Source organism: Cornus florida, unplaced genomic scaffold (assembly GCF_030987335.1).
Source record: "Cornus florida cultivar Cherokee Brave unplaced genomic scaffold, ASM3098733v1 CherokeeBrave_3.0.0_Hap2_Chr05, whole genome shotgun sequence".
Lineage (NCBI taxonomy): Eukaryota > Viridiplantae > Streptophyta > Magnoliopsida > Cornales > Cornaceae > Cornus > Cornus florida.
The window spans coordinates 73390776-73408171 of NW_026775575.1; the positions used below are offsets into that span (position 1 = coordinate 73390776).

Consider the following 17396-nt stretch of genomic DNA (forward strand, 5'->3'; position numbering starts at 1 on the left):
TGTTCTGGTCAAACCGTGGGAACAACCACCTCGGGTCAATAAATACCAAGGCTTCCATATGCAAATTCGATATTCAGAATCCAGATTTCCTGTCGTCTCCTCTTCAAGCCTAACCCAAACCATGGTCAAGTGAGTCTAACCAAAGTGTTCATGGTCAAGTAGTTCGAGTCTGATCCTACGGGTTCTAAGGTTTAGTCTAGAGCAGTTCCATCGGTGTTTAGTACTACTACCGGCCTATATTTGTTGTTCCATTGTTGGGTAGTACACTGCTACTGTGAAAGGTGTAGTGTTGCTACTGGTGTAATGAGATGATCGTTGTATTTTAGAAGACAAACGCTAGTAAAGATCATTCAACACCTAAGGAATGAATCTAGATGAATTTTTTCTTAAGGGCAAAGTATCAAATACTAGCATCGATCCATTAATAACAAATTTTTTAAATTTTATTTATTTATTATTTATTATTAGCATGTTATAAAACTTAGATAACTAACATAAATGACATGAAATTTTCTAACACAATAAAAATACAAAAACTGCAAAGACAGCCACCAAAGGGCAAAAACTACTAAAGCAGCTCACAAAATCTGCAAGTAGCAGAACCAAAACTATCGTAGCTAGGAACCAGGAAAGAATACAAGAATTTATTAAAAAAGTGCAAATAGTATTCATAAAAGGACATTTTAATTACTAGCTGTTGTCCAAAATCATTTCAATTTTAAGTGTTAAAATTTTAATCCATTTTTGTGCTTTTGTTAAATTTGATACTACCTTTAGTGGTTGAACTCATGATCACCACAAACAAGACATCTGACAGGGGTAAAAAGGGCTTTTTCCAATGTTTTTTTCCAGTTACACAGAGAAAAAAAAAAAAAAAAAAAGATGAAATCAAAGGGTTGCTGATTTATTTGTATAATTTCAGACTAATTATTACATGGTGGTGTCATTTTCATGAGATTCACGTTAAAATGCTGCTTCCGCCTTTAGGACTTCCATTCAAATTCAAATCTATCAGTATATACTAGCTAGTCGACGGTCAAAGCCCTTTAATCAAGTTTAAACCATGAAAAATTCAAGTTATAATATTACCATATATATATAAGTTGATTGCTTTGATGCATATAAATACACCCCTATCCTCTATTCTCCATTAATTGTATGTTTTAACTGTTGGGATTTATATGCCCTGGCATAGCAAATTCCTGTTTGGATTAAAGTGACATATGTTCCTGACGTTTATGAAATATTTATGTTTTATACAATTGGTGAATTCAATGTATTATATTTCGATTCATTATAGAATTGATAGTGTCCATTTGATTACAAGAGATATTTATATATATGTTTGTGATGGCAATCAATGCATGATATATAAATAGTAATCATAAATGGTTCATAGTCGGTAATTATGGATGAACTCATAATTAATTAAGATTTGAACTAGATCCGCGTTAGGTTGAGATATATTGCGAGAGCCGTAGTATGCAATTGCTCCCTATCACCGTCATGGCATTTGACTCTTAAGTATGAGAAAATTATAGACTCTTTTATTAATTAATAATTATTTTGATTTGTTTGGCGGATTCTTCGGGATCCTTAGACCGACACTTTGGGTAGTTATGTAATTAATAGTTAGAGGGTTATATTTTCAATATTTATATCATTGCTACTTGTATTTATTTTGTATTGATTATGGTTGATCACAAAGTAAATTCGAAGGCCTTCGTGTATTTTTAGACAAAATGATTTATTATATATTTATTTATTTAAATTATTATTTTTGTCAAACAAATGTTTTATTGTGATCGAGCCAGAAATAATCAAAGGTACCAAAATAAATATATTAATTAAGTAGTCGGATTGATGGCTTTATTTATCCGATAACTAATTATGCATAGAGGGGTCAAAGTGCAATATTGACTTAGAGGTTATTTATTATTTAATTGGAGTTCAATTAATTTCTTTTAGTGGAGTAGAAATTAATTTATGAATTAATTGAATTGGGTCCATGGACCGGGCCAATTATTAATTCATTGTAGCCAATAAAATAATAGGCCCAATGGATTCTCACTCATAGCCCAACTTGATATTGGAATCATATTAAATTTGAGACATGTGAATTAGAGATTGAGAAGGATTAGTTGTTTCCTTTTCTTTACCTTTATGTTGCCTATAAATATACATGGTCTATGTATATTTTAGGTGTGATTTTTAGTAGAAGGAAAAATGAATATATATTTTCTCTCTCTAGAAAATTAGGGTTTATGTTCTCATCTAATGGAGGCTCCCACAAGCCTAGTTTTCTAAGGTCATTCGTGGAGGCTTATGAGTGATTCCTAAAGGCAAAACAATTACCAAGAAGATGGAGATCCAAGGAGAAGGCATCTTGCTAGGGGATCTACAATAAGTGAGAAAATTCACTTTAGAGGAAAGATTTAAAGGTTTACTCAGACATTTGATGTAAGTATTCAAATCATTAATTGAGTGATACATCATATATATATATATTTTTTTTACATAAAACTTGTCTCTATGTGATGAATCAAGATCTATGAATTAAAATCCCTCAAAAAGTTTTTAAAACTTGCACGTTTCCCAACAGTGGTATCAGAGCATGGTTTGATTCATTACTAGAGATCATGATTTTATGAAAATCATCATTCATGGATCCAAAATTATATTCATATATATTTTTATTGATGTATGTTGATGTATGATTTAATATGTTGATATATATTGATACATAATGATGTATGAATGATTGTGAATGAATGATGATGTATGGTTGGGCCATGGATGAAGTTTATAAGTTAAATTAATGTAATTTTATCTTTGGATGAATGTAATTAAGGCTTTGATTTAGCCGTTTGAAAGTTCAATGATGTAATTTAATTTTTTTCCATTGTATTTAAAATTGTAAATATTTTTAAAGCCATGTAATCTTCGTCAAAGGATGCTATGAAGCTTCAAGAAGATCCAAAAGGGTTAAATTATGCTTCAGTAATTTTCTGGAAATTTTCCGAATTTTTTGGAATTTTTCTGGAATTTTTTGAGGCTTAATTTAATTTTCTGGGAATTTTTCTGATTTTTCTGAAATTTTTCGGCGTTTTTCCGGTGGCCGGAGCATCGCCGGCGGCGAGAAGAGGTGTCGGAGAAGGCTGGGATCAGATGTGGTGCAGGTGGGGTGAGCCTGGCGCGTGTTCCTCACGCGCCAGGAGGAGACATATGCTGGCGCGTGCATTGCACGCGCCAGCCAAGGTGGTATGGCCTCCACGCGCGTGCAGGCACGTGGAGGCGCGTCCCACGCGCCCCACGTGCGTGCCAGGGCGTAGGGGCGCGTCCCAGCGCGTGGGGGCGCGTGCCTTCACCTGCAGCATGCCCCAGGCGCGTGTAAGCGCGTGTGGGGCCCTCCAGGCGCGTTCCAAGCGGTGTTTTGCTTCTTCCGGTGCGTACCAGCCTTATGTGGGTGTTTGCAAGCCGATGGATGATCCTCGCGCAATACTTAGAGTGGTTAAATGTTAAAAGCTGATTCCATTGGCCATTTTATTTGCTTTATCTGTTATTTGTTTATTTATGCGATGTATGAAATGCATGGAATATATAATTGTTAATTAATTATTATTCATGCATTGGATCCATGATATTTATTTAAATGGCTTGATTTATATTAATTAAGTTATGAAAATTAATTGGATTTGATTACTAATTAATTTGAGGGCACTTATTGGGAAACGCAAAATTATTTTTTTGTAAATTATTTTTAAAGTGTGCTTCAAATTAAATATTAGTGAATCGTTTAAAGTCCAAATATTTTCTAAATTTAATTGGATTAAAATCAAGACGTTTTGCATGCATTATATCATGTAAATGAATAAAATGAAAACCCTAATTATGAATGATTAAAAATTGAGTGGGAGCGGGGATTTTTATACATTGCCCCATGGCCTTCGTTATTAACACCATTGTAATTAGATCTTCAAAAATAAGGCCCCACGCATGATTTGAAGAGTCTTAATATTACAAGAATGGTTGTCTCATGAAAATTATTAAATGTTCATTGTAATTAGATCTTTAAAAATAAGGCCCTACGCATGATTTAAAGAGTCTAGATTATAATGACAAGATATTTAATGTTTTATTTTTCATTAGAGTTTTAATAACGTTATACACTCAATCTAAAATTAATAGTGTTAGCTTCCCAACGAAGTGGTCTATACTAGGTGATTTTAGAAAGGCTAAATTAAATCGGGAATCATTTCATATGATAGACAAGGCGTTGTCTTAAGAGATATGGAAATGATGGGATTTGCTCGCCAATAGCAATAATGAACTTCGCCAACCGAATAAGTTATTGGCGTATTGGTTATTCGATTTTTCATGCAGTGGTTAAGGGACCCACATATTATTATTTTAATGGAAGTGCTCGCTTAATAGCAAATGAATCTCAATAATAGTAATAATGAACTCCTCCAACAGGATAAGTTATTGACATATTGATTAGTTGATTTATTATGCTACAGAGTTAAGGGACCCGCATTAATTAAAAGGGATTGTTCACCAATAATGATAATGATCTCTTGTTCGATTGAGATTTATTGTATTATGTGGTTAACAAGCTCATTTTAATTTTAAATATGCATGACATTATTAATAGCTCACCTTGCATATTGTATGAATGCATTTATATTCAGATTAATTATGTCTAATCCAGTTTATCTGCTTGCTTACATATTCAATGTAACTGGATCTTATTTATAATGACTGGAAAATGAACTTAGATATTTTATTCACAACGTAAGGGTACAAATGTATTTACTACTCCTAAACCCAATCATTTTACTTTAAGATACCCAAGAGAACATTAATGCTTTGAATAAGTGAAATAAGGCAAATGAGATGACTTGGTGCAATATTCTAGAGTTTACCTCGAATACGCTCCAAAGTTAACATTTATATTATTTTATTTTCTTCAAGCATCATGTTAAATGTCAATAAGATGTTTTGGTGAGATTAGATAGAGAGTATGCCAAAGTACTATATCAGACTTGAATAGCATCAAGATAGCCTAAGGAACTCCAGTATGAAATCGAATTTTGGAAAATGATTGTTTATTATTTAAAAATTAGCTGGAGATCAATAGGGCTGACTTGAGTGGTAAGTTTCAAGTTAACATGATTATTGCCTTGTTACCAAACTCATTCGATTCTGTTAGAGTGAACTAAATAAGGAATCAGTTTGAGTTCACACTCGCTGATATTCTTATAGAATTGGTAACAGATGAAGGGATAATCAAAAGTATGGGCGTTCCTATCAATCTAACCTAGTCTATACCATCTTCTTCTAGGCCCAAGTGGACGGGCAAAGCAAAGAAGAAGGATGATAATAAGACTAGGCTAGCACAAAACATAGGTATCTAAAAGGTTAAAGGGAATAAGGCAGTGTATGTTGAGGGCGAATGAAACTGTTTCTTTTGCCGCTAACTGAAACACTATAGGACGAACTGTCTAAGCAATGACGTGGCATAGGAAAATATATATTTAATTATTGAGCCATGTTATGTGGTTGCATCTATTAATTCCTGATGAATAGATTCTGGAGCCACTAAACATGTTTGCAATTCATTGCAAGGATTTCAAGAATCCAGAAGCCTCGATGATATGGAATATATTTGTACTTGACCTAATGTCAAGGTTGTAGCTAAGTCAGTGGGAGTATTACATCTGAAATTAGAGAGTATGAGGATATTAGTATTAGAGAATTATCTTTATGCACAGTGGTTAGACGCTATCTAATTTTTGTTTCACTTGTGGTTTATAAAAGCTGTGTTGTTATTTTCTAAAACTGGTTTTATAAAATTGAATAGATATGCGATTGCTTCTGGTGCATTGAAAGATGGTTAATATACTATAATTACAAACTCTAAAGATTTGCAGGATGTAAAAACTAATGTTGCATCTTCTAGATTGAATGTTAAGAGAAAAATTGTTATTCCTGACTCATTGTATTTTTAATGTCTATTTTTGGGTTGTTATCAATCAAAATAAGATTCAAAGATTGGTCAATGAAGGTTAATTACCTAGTGAGGCAGGGGAGCCTAAACCAAACTTGTGAACCCTGTTTTGAAGGATAGATAACTCTTAGGGCTTAATCAGCCAGAAGAAATAGACATAAAGGACAATTGGAGTCGGTACACACTGACACGTGTGGTCTTATGAACATCCAAGCAAGATTACTCACGTTTTGGATAAGTTTATCTGATGCAACACAAGTCTTAAACTCTTGGTATATTCTGAGAAGGTTAAGACTGATGTGGAGCACATATTAGGTAAACTTATCAAGACACTTCGATCTGATCGAGGATATGAGTATTTCTTGGGATAGTACAAAGACTATATGGTCAATGAGGGTATTATGTACCAGTTTTCCGCAATTGACGCTAAATGCATTTAGGTGTCAAATAGGAATAACAGAATTCCACTTAACATGGTTAGATCTATGATCAGTTATGCCACATTATCTCTTTCATTTAAGAGTTTAGCGTTAATGACATCGATGCGCATTATGAACTGCATTCCATCTTAGTCTGTCTCAAGGATACCGTTGAGCTGTGTTTTTGACTAAATCTTAGTTTGAATCACATGCACGTATGGGGTAGTTTTGCACATGTGCGTTTGATATGGACAAGTAAGTTGGAAGCAAATCATAGGCATGCTAGATTTGATAGCTACTCTTAAATCACTAGGATGGATTATTTTATGATCTCAATGATAAAAGTTGATTGTTTACACTCACTGTTTATCTATAGGAGGATCATATTATGAATTACATACCTAGTAGCATAATGTTAGAGAATATGGTATGAGTATCAGATGTCCCACATTTGAACACACTTATTATAGAGATTGAGAATAATAAATGAATTCTCTATTGATGCGTCAGCATCATCTTATACACAGATTCCTGCATCGGTACATTAATGTAGTGGGAGGATTATCATCCAATCCGACAGAATCATGTTTTTAAGTGAGACCATTATGGATATCCCTATTAAACATGAGTTGGACCCAGTAAGCTACACGGAAGCGTGAACCGATATGGATACAGATCGTTTTGGCGAGTTACTATAAAATCAGAGTTGGAATCTATGTATTCTAATAAATTCTGGGATCTTGTAGAACTTTCTAGTAGGGTGATTCCTATGGAAGGCAAGTTAACCTACAAAAAGATACCAGAAGATTTTTTTGTGAATAAATCATGAGTGTACAAGGGAATGTCATTATTTTTCTGATTCTATATTTATATATGACATCCTACTCATTTAGAATGATGTGGAAGTTTTGTCATCGATAAAGAGGTAGTTGTTCAATTACTTTTAAATGAAGAATTTTCAAGATGTAAGCTATATTCCTAGGATCAAGCTTTTGCAAGATCAGGTTAAAAATAAAATAGGCTTATCTTAATAATCCTACATTGGAAAAGTTTTTATCAGGTTTGGTGTGCATAACTCAAAGAATGAGTTCTTGCTTTATTGATATGGATTGCTCTCTCTAGTAAGTAGTTTTTCAAGACTATCAAAGGAGATTGAGCAAATGAGACTGGAACAATATGCTTCAGCATATGAGAGTCTCATATATGCCATGGTCTATACCAAACAGGACATTCGCTACATAGTAAGGATAGTCAGTAAAGATCAGTCCAATACTGGACTTGACAACTAGTCTGTTGTGAAAAATATCATTAAGTACCTAAGGAGAATCAATGATATCATACTCATTTATGGATGTGATGATATGGTCCTAGTCAGGTATGCTAGTTCTGATTTTCAATCAGAAGTAGATACTATGAGGTTTATGACTTAGTGTATGTTCACTTAATGGAAGGGAAATCAGTTGGTAGATTATTAAGCAGATTTCAACTGCTGACTCAAACCTGCAGGTGGAATATATTGCAGCCTTAAAGGCGGCAAAAGAAGCCTATTGGTTTGATCTCACTGATTTAGAGGTTGTGGAGCATACTAGCTTGCCTATCGAGCTATATTGCGACAATAGTGCAGAAGTAGTCCAAACCAATGACCCAAGGTTCCATAGATGAACAAAATACACTGATAGGAAGTATCATATTCTACATGATATTGTCCAGCAAGAAAATGTACTTGTGGCTAGAACATTGCATTGGAACACAACTTTGTTGATCCATTAACAAAGGTGTCGTCGATCAATAGTTTTGATCAACACCTGGATAACATTGGAGTTAGATGCAATTTGAATTGACTATGAGGAAAATGTACTTGTGACTAGAACATTGCATTGGAACACAACCTTGTTGATCCATTATCAAAGGTGTTATTGATCAATAATTTTGATCATCATCTGGATAACATTGGAGTTAGGTGCAATTTGAATTGGCTATGAGGGCAAGTGGGAGCTGTTGGGATTTATATGCCCTGGCATAGCAAATTCCTGTTTAGATTAAAGTGACATATGTTCCTGACGTTTATGAAATATTTATGTTTTATACAATTGGTGAATTCAATGTATTATATTTCGATTCATTATAGAATTGATAGTGTCCATTTGATTACAAGAGATATTTATATATATGTTTGTGATGGCAATCAATGCATGATATATAAATAGTAATCATAAATGGTTCATAGTCGGTAATTATGGATGGACTCATAATTAATTAAGATTTGAACTAGATCCGCGTTAGGTTGAGATATATTGCGAGAGCCGTTGTATGCAATTGCTCCCTATCACCGTCATGGCATTTGACTCTTAAGTATGAGAAAATTATAGACTCTTTTATTAATTAATAATTACTTTGATTTGTTCGGCGGATTCTTCGAGATCCTTAGACCGACACTTTGGGTAGTTATGTAATTAATAGTTAGAGGGTTATATTTTCAATATTTGCATCATTGCTACTTGTATTTATTTTGTATTGATTATGGTTGATCACAAAGTAAATTCGAAGGCCTTCGTGTATTTTTAGACAAAATGATTTATTATATATTTATTTATTTAAATTATTATTTTTGTCAAACAAATGTTTTATTGTGATCGAGCCAGAAATAATCAAAGGTACCAAAATAAATATATTAATTAAGTAGTCGGATTGATGGCTTTATTTATCCGATAACTAATTATGCATAGAGGGGTCAAAGTGCAATATTGACTTAGAGGTTATTTATTATTTAATTGGAGTTCAATTAATTTCTTTTAGTGGAGTAGAAATTAATTTATGAATTAATTGAATTGGGTCCATGGACCGGGCCAATTATTAATTCATTGTAGCCAATAAAATAATAGGCCCAATGGATTCTCACTCATAGCCCAACTTGATATTGGAATCATATTAAATTTGAGACATGTGAATTAGAGATTGAGAAGGATTAGTTGTTTCCTTTTCTTTACCTTTATGTTGCCTATAAATATACATGGTCTATGTATATTTTAGGTGTGATTTTTAGTAGAAGGAAAAATGAATATATATTTTCTCTCTCTAGAAAATTAGGGTTTATGTTCTCATCTAATGGAGGCTCCCACAAGCCTAGTTTTCCAAGGTCATTCGTGGAGGCTTATGAGTGATTCCTAAAGGCAAAACAATTACCAAGAAGATGGAGATCCAAGGAGAAGGCATCTTGCTAGGGGATCTACAATAAGTGAGAAAATTCACTTTAGAGGAAAGATTTAAAGGTTTACTCAGACATTTGATGTAAGTATTCAAATCATTAATTGAGTGATACATCATATATATATATTTTTTTTTACATAAAACTTGTCTCTATGTGATGAATCAAGATCTATGAATTAAAATCCCTCAAAAAGTTTTTAAAACTTGCACGTTTCCCAACATTAACAACTACATTCTCTTTGCGTGCTTATCAGCAAAATGAAGTCTGCAAGTACTATTGTAGCCATTATGGGACTACTTTTCCTTCTGAACACCAAACCATATGAAGCTAGTAGGCTCTTGAATGAAAATCTTTTGATGCAATCTCTGCCAAAGGGACCCGCAGTCCCTCAGCCGCCGAACCAGGGCACCTTTAGTAGCACCATCAGCCAGAAGGGCTTTGTGGGTCATGCTATACCTCCTCCTCCTCCTCCATACCAACAGCTCTTGGTTCCTTTTGGGGTGGCTATATAGTAGTGGTGAATAAAGTACTGAATCCTAGAAGCTGCCATTAATAACAATCTCACAGATCCTCATAATCACAATATATAGCAGCTGACTAAATAAGACAGGAACAAACCAAATTGTATTCTTTTTGTCCTCTATATGTAGTTGGGGTATTTTTTATTTGTTACGTGAAAATAAGAGAGTATGCTATTGGTGTGTCTTGTTGCATACCTCATGACAGAAGAAATATTCTAAAAAAAAAAGAAGTGAATTGTAATTATGTTTTCGCTTCATGTTGTTAATTATTTCTCCTTCTGTATGGAATGTAGAAAAGGAATTGGCATGCAGTACTACAAAGAGAGAACAGGTACCCAAGGGCGGAGCCCAGGATTTTTCCTTGGTGGGGGTGTACTTAATTATAAAAAATAAAAAAATAAAAAAAATCAAATCAAATAACATAACAAATATAGATGGTTCAAATCAAAGGGCAAACAAAAAAAAAAAAAAATTACAAAATAATACTCGTATATACTATCATAAAATAGTACAATAATTATAAATACATGTCAAATATAAGAACCAAAATAATGATTGATTTCCATCCAAAAAAAATAATGATTGATAATATTTTTATTCAATATAAAAATAAAAATAATAAAAATTAAAAATTACAAAACCATCTTCAAGCCAATGTTATGACTAAAAACTATATGCGAATATTTAATGTTCTAAGCAAATATAGATCATAATAATACATTTTTATTTTTTAAAAAAATATGTGTGGAAATTTTTTCAATATTATTTTGTATATGCTTTTAAGGTAGAATTTGCCACATTTAAGGCAGAATTTACCTAAATTACCCTTATATACGCATTTTAAATATTATTTTAAAATACATATTTTGTGAAATAACGAAAATGGACAGAAAGCAAAATGGTGTCGTTTAGTACATGAGGGATGTGATACACACTCCAAACATACTATAGGGGTGTTTTCTACAGTTTATCCTAAAAATTATTATTGTTTTGAATTTGAATACCCGTTTTTTGCTCTCTCTCTCTCTCTATATATATATATATATATATATATATATATTATATTTGTGAAAATTTATTGCAAATTGTAAAGTTTATAAAAAAAAAAAATTATATTTATATTATATATTTAAGTTTTTTATTTTTAAATGACAAAATTTAAGATTCTAAATGTTAATTTTAACATGATCACTATTATTTTTTTAGATCAATCCACTAAAGATAATCGATTTTAACACTACAACAGTTTTGGCTTTTACCAGCGCTCAAAAACGCTGGTAAAAGCCTTAAAAAGCGCGGGTAATTGAATTACCAACGCTTCTGGTAAATCCAGTGTCGGTAGGGCTTTACCAATGCTCCAGAAGCGCTGGTAAAGACCCTTTACCAGCGTTTCTCCAGAAGCGCTGGCAAAGGGGTATTTACCAATTTTTTATTTATTTATTATTATTATTTTTTTTTGTTTTGGTCTATACCAGCGCTCTTTAAAGCGCTGGTGATTACCAATTTATTTATTTTTTTTCGTATTTTTATTATTTATTTATTTATTTTGTTTTGGTTTGGTTTTTTTTCTTTCCCTAAAGAAACCCATTTATAAAACATGTTTATATATATAAAAACAATTATCATCCAGATGTATATTAATGGATTTAGGCAACTACAAGTTAATCTGCAAATATGAAAATACCATCCAAATTGCATGTCTACTAATTGATAATACTGTACTGAACACCAAGTTTTTACAAAAGAAGTATACACAATGAAAATAATTTTCACAAAAGTAGTAAACACAACCACAAGTTTTCTCAAAAGAACCCATCAAAATGTATTAAAAGTTTTCACATCAGCTAAGGAAATTTAGAAAGCACAACCATAACCCCATCTTCAAACTTTCTTTTTTCTAGCTTTAACTTTAAACTCTCTAAAACACTTCTTTAAGTTGCCTCTGAAAACGTAGTTTGCATGGAGAAACTATTCAAAGTGAACGATTGCAACTTACATCGTCAACAGCTTTCCTTAGTGCTCTTACTTGCTCCCTTGAGATTGTCCTCACCTACAAATGCAAAATGGTAGGTTAGCAGCTTGTAAAAAGCCATAATTTACTGATCAACTCATAAGTCATGATTCTATCTTAGTGCATAAGCTTCTAACAAATTCATTGACAAACATCACAAAATTCTCCATCTTTGTAAATTTGAATACTATATTATTAAGAGGGGGAAAAAAAAAAGAAAAGGGAAATGGGCCCTAAGCAAAGCTCTGCAATAATAATAATAATAATTATTATTTCTATTGCATGGTCACAAGAAACAAAGATTCTTTTTACAGTTAAAATTAATTGGAGAAGACAAAGCTCTACAATAAATATTTTTGTTACCATCTGATCTATTCACAGAAGACCAGAAAGCATAGATTCTTTACACCATTTAAATTAACTGGACATGTTGTATGGCCCATATTCCTTGTAAGTTGTTATTTCCCTCTTAATTGAACAAAGGAAGAATCCAAATCTATTACTAACAAACACCATATGTATATTATATCCATTGCCCTCTATTTTATATCCAAGAACAGATCAATGTTTCCAAGAACAGATCAATTTAGTTGAGCAAATTAAGTACCTCAATGGAAGGCATGGTGACGGAGACGTGAAGATCCTTGCCGTTGTTAACGGCTTCCATTATGGTGATGCAGTGAAAGCTCTCCAAGTTCAGAGCCGGGTGTGGGACAGATTCACCTGCCACCCACAAGCTTATCAGATTGTATGCGAAACTAATCCACCATTACTATGTACATTTATGACAAGTAACTTTAAGGCAACATTTTTTTTTTTCTTTATAGTTTTTTCCTGAATTCTTTGAAGGGACAATATGAATCAAGATAGAATAAGTAGTATTAAGTTGTTAATAGAAAATAACTTGATGGAAATATGAACATAAAGACAAATAGTGCTTTCATTCACTTCCATGTTGTGCATGAACAAGGAATGGTAGGCCAGGAGATGTTGATGAAGACACTTTTCAGAAAAGTGATTTCTTCCAACATGTAAAACCAAGACTATCCCCTGCCAGTGAGTACGCAAAATTTTGTATTAATAATCTATTAAGTTCATATATTTTGGCTTGGAGAGGGAAAAAAGGTAATTAAATTAAGCTAGCTGGGAATCAAAACAGAAATGGAAGAGGCAAATTATTGATGATGTCATTTTTGGAAAATGAAATAAAATTTGTAGTTGTTGAAATAGTTTACTCAGTTAACTGCCAAAAAAAAGTTCAATATGATTTATATTACATGAATAAAAGGTGAGCAAATTAAATATCACTAGCTTCTATCTGTACAACATTAAGGAATAAGGATAATAAGATAGAGCCAAATCAAAAATTTAATGGAATATGTGTTTTAACTAAGAGTCATAACACTGGAGAAATAGAAAAACACATGAAAAACAGAATTAATGCATGTTGTCTCAATCAACAATCCTAACATGAAATAATTTTCCTAGGTATAAGAACAGTCACTACACTATCTTAACTACTATCTGGAATGTAAGGAAGGAAGACTTACAAAAATATAGACAACAAACTTCCCAAGAGTATAAAGTAGCCCCCACAAGCACCACAAGTTCACACTTCAAAATCCAACTCAAAGCCCCATTCTAGTTTGAAAACAAAAACATCAGAGAAACAAAAATTAAAAGGGGATCTAACTTGAAGTCCGGATGACTAAGTCGGTCAACTTCTCTTGCAGCTCAGATGGATTGATGCTCCTCCCATCATTCACCTGTGCACAAAATTAGGAATAACATTGTGTTGTTGCAAGAAAACGTGCAATTAGAGAGAAAAAAAAAAAAAAGAGGAAGGTGCAGCAAATCAATCAAAGGTCTAAAATTAGTCGCATTCAATTTAATGGTCTATCCTTCTTTCAAACAAATGATAGTAAAATAGTCAGCAATAGAGCTAATCCATGTTCCTTGTACATTAGTTAATCGCTCATCTGTGACATCTCAATTGATCCGCAAAATCTTAGTTTATCCTGCACTACTCCACATGAACTAGATCAAACTTTCCAACTTGACGACCAATCACAGTTTCACAATTACAGTTCCATAGCCACAGTTCACAGCCTTATTGGAAATTGGAAATACAGACTATATATGCATATCAAAACAGAGTTTTCAAATTTTCAACACACACAATACATATGCGTCATCAAGGTTGTAGCCTCCACAAAAATTTGAAACTCAAAACATAGAAATATATCAAAACATAGAGCATGCTTCACAAAAATTTATTATGACAACACAGATAAATTTGGAACTTCAAATCTCCAAAGTTAGGGACACAGCCCTTCACAAAATTTTCAGAAATAATTTTCAAACACAGCCCATCATCACTAACCATCCTCCTTTTTCAACATCACAAAATATATATCAAAGTATTCTTTAAATCGCAGTCCCAATGATCAAATACAGGTTCACAGTGATTTCTCAATTTTTTCAGTCTTCATAATCACAGTTTCATGCTTCACAATATTTGTAACATGGCAAAACATATATAAAATCTCATATAACTAAAATCCCGAATTCCCATTTCAAAATAAAATTCCAAAAATCTCCAAAACAGTTTAATTAACCCTTCCTTCAAAAAATTTCAAACATGAACTCATATATATATTTATATGAATGACAGGAAAAAAATGCTTACCCGAAAGATAGAGAGAAGAGCAAAGGAATGAAGAGAAAAATCCGAGAGAGAGACCAACCTGAGAACGATGAGATGACGGCCTGAGATTCACCAGAGAAGATGACCGAAAATTGCAGCGGTGGATGGCGGCGAGATGAGAATGTTATCTCCTTGGCCAAGGGTCGGCCGGAGAGTGAGAGGCCAAGGTTTGGCCAGAGATCTCACCGAAAAACCCATAGCAGAGAGCTCGAACAGAGAGAGAGGGGTTGGCCTCAAGGTGGTGTGATGATATGGGGTGGAGTGATGGTGGTGGCTGTGGTGCAATAGGTTTTGAACTTTTGATTCTTGTAGACAGACAAAATAAACTGAAATATATGGTTTTAAACTTCCGATTCTTGTAGATTTTCTAGTTAGCAGTTGCAGAGAGAGAGAAGGGGCAAGTTCAAAGTTGAGAAAAGAGAATAGAGATGGAGGCAATTAGGGAGTTGCAGAGATAGAGAGGGCGCAAGTTCAGAGTTGAGAATGAGAATAGAGATGAAGGCGATTGAGGAGTCAGAGAGAGAGAGGGCAAGTTCAGAGTTGAGAATGAGAATAGAGATAGAGGCGCACGATTGGGGAGTTACAGAGAGAGGGGCAAGTTCAGAGTTGAGACCGAGAATAGAGATGGAGGCGATTGGGGAGGCTGAAGAGAAAACCTAGGGCTCGGATGAGATAAGGTTAGAAATAAATAGAAAATTAAGGAAATAAAAAAGTGAAATAACGTTAGAGCGCGAAATTTCTCGCACTAAATTTCACACTTATTGGCGCTTTTTCGATAAGCGCTGGTAAAAACACCAGCGCTTTTTTAGCAAGCGCCGGTAAAAACGTACCTATACCAGCGCTGGCAAAAACATACCTATACCAGCGCTTTTTTAGCAAGTGCTGGCAAAAACGTACCTACACCAGCGCTCCTATATGAACGCTGGTAATTAGTACACAACACCAGTGCTCTTTAACAACGCGCTGGTAAATCATTAATTTGTTGTAATGTAAATAGAAATGTCGTAGGTGGAAAGTAAATAATCATATTTTTCCTTGGGACATTGAAGTGCATTTTACTTACCTCCTCCCGGTGAGGAGGAATCTCTACCAAAACATTGATATTAATATTGTTGGAAATTATAAATGCTTCAATTTCACATAATATTGAACACATCATTAATATTTAGCATATTGTTATGTAATAATACTTATAGCATTATTTTCTTATATCTCAATTATTAGTGTTGATGCAAAAAATCTGCACAGTTCGTAGTCAGGGCCATTCTTGCAAGAGAAGAAAAAGTGACGACTGGCATAGTGCCGGCCGGGTACCCTCTGACGGTTAAGTTAGTACTTGACGATAAATGAAAAGATCAAAAGTCATTTCAATGGTGAATTATTTCATTGAAACTCTCAAGATGTGGCATCTTGAACTTCCGTGGCAACGGGAGTCTCATGATCTCGTGAGTGGAAAGCGAGTCAGCCTTGTGCACCATGTCATCTACCGCAGTCGTGCCTTTGCCTTTTAGTGTTTGAGCCATATCATTCACCCTCAACTTTAGGTCTTGGATCTGTTGGTGCACATAGGTGGCCTCGGTGCATTCCCCATTGTAACGACCCACTCCACCATATGGTATGATATTGTCCGCTTTGGGCCTGAGCCCGTCGGTTTTGCTCTTAGGTTTTACCCCAAAAGGCTTCATACCAATTGGAGATGACACACTTACATATAAGCACTTCACCTTTCCTCTACCCAGGCGATGTGGGACTTGTGCACCCATAGCTCGCCAGTGTGGTAGCCTGACAGTGTCTCTCGTACCCGCCCACGGCACACTCGCCCACTGGGTCATCACAATCCACCCCTTTTGGAGGCCCGACGTCCTCGTAGGCACACTTCCAGCTGGGTTAGGCTCTGATACCATTTTAACGACCCACTCCACCACATGGTATGATATTGTCCGCTTTGGGCCTAAGACCAATTGGAGATGACACACTTACATATAAGCAATTCACCTTTCCTCTACCTAGGCGATGTGGGACTTGTGCACCCGTAGTTCGCCAGTGTGGTAGCCTGACAATGTTTATATGTAAGTGTGTCATCTCCAATTGATATGAGGCCTTAGGCCCAAAGTGGACAATATCATACCATGTAGTGGAGTGGGTCGTTACAAATGGTATCAGAGCCTGACCCAGCCGGAAGTGTGCTGACGAGGACGTCGGGCCTCCAAGGGAGGTGGATTGTGATGACCCTGTGGGCGGGTGTGCCGTGGGCGGGTGTGAGAGACACTGTCAGGCTACCACACTAGCGAGCTACGGGTGCACAAGTCCTACATCACTTAGGTAGAGGAAAGGTGAAGTGCTTATATGTAAGTGTGTCATCTCCAATTGGTATAAGGCCTTTTAGGGTAAAGTTTAAGAGCAAAATCGTGCGGGCTCAGGCCCAAAGTAGACAATATCATACCATGTGGTGGAGTGGGTCGCTGCAAATGGTATCAGAGCCTGACCCAGCCAGAAGTGTGCCGGCGAGGATGTCGGGCC

General features: G+C 34.6%; 1 long non-coding RNA gene across 2 annotated transcripts; it reads right to left on the bottom strand.

The window, feature by feature from the left end:
• Positions 1 to 10107: 10107 nt before the first annotated feature.
• On the bottom strand, positions 10108 to 15545 carry LOC132306835 (uncharacterized). Of its 2 annotated transcripts, XR_009482115.1 has the most exons (5): positions 14917 to 15545; positions 13720 to 13935; positions 12777 to 12892; positions 12155 to 12208; positions 10108 to 10180 (listed from the first exon to the last, which is right to left on the bottom strand). It is a non-coding gene; the product is annotated as an uncharacterized LOC132306835 (long non-coding RNA). The 2 variants fall into 2 exon arrangements; XR_009482114.1 differs by lacking the exon at positions 10108 to 10180 and having other exon boundaries at positions 11352 to 12208; positions 14917 to 15544.
• Between the last annotated feature and the right edge of the window lie 1851 nt (positions 15546 to 17396).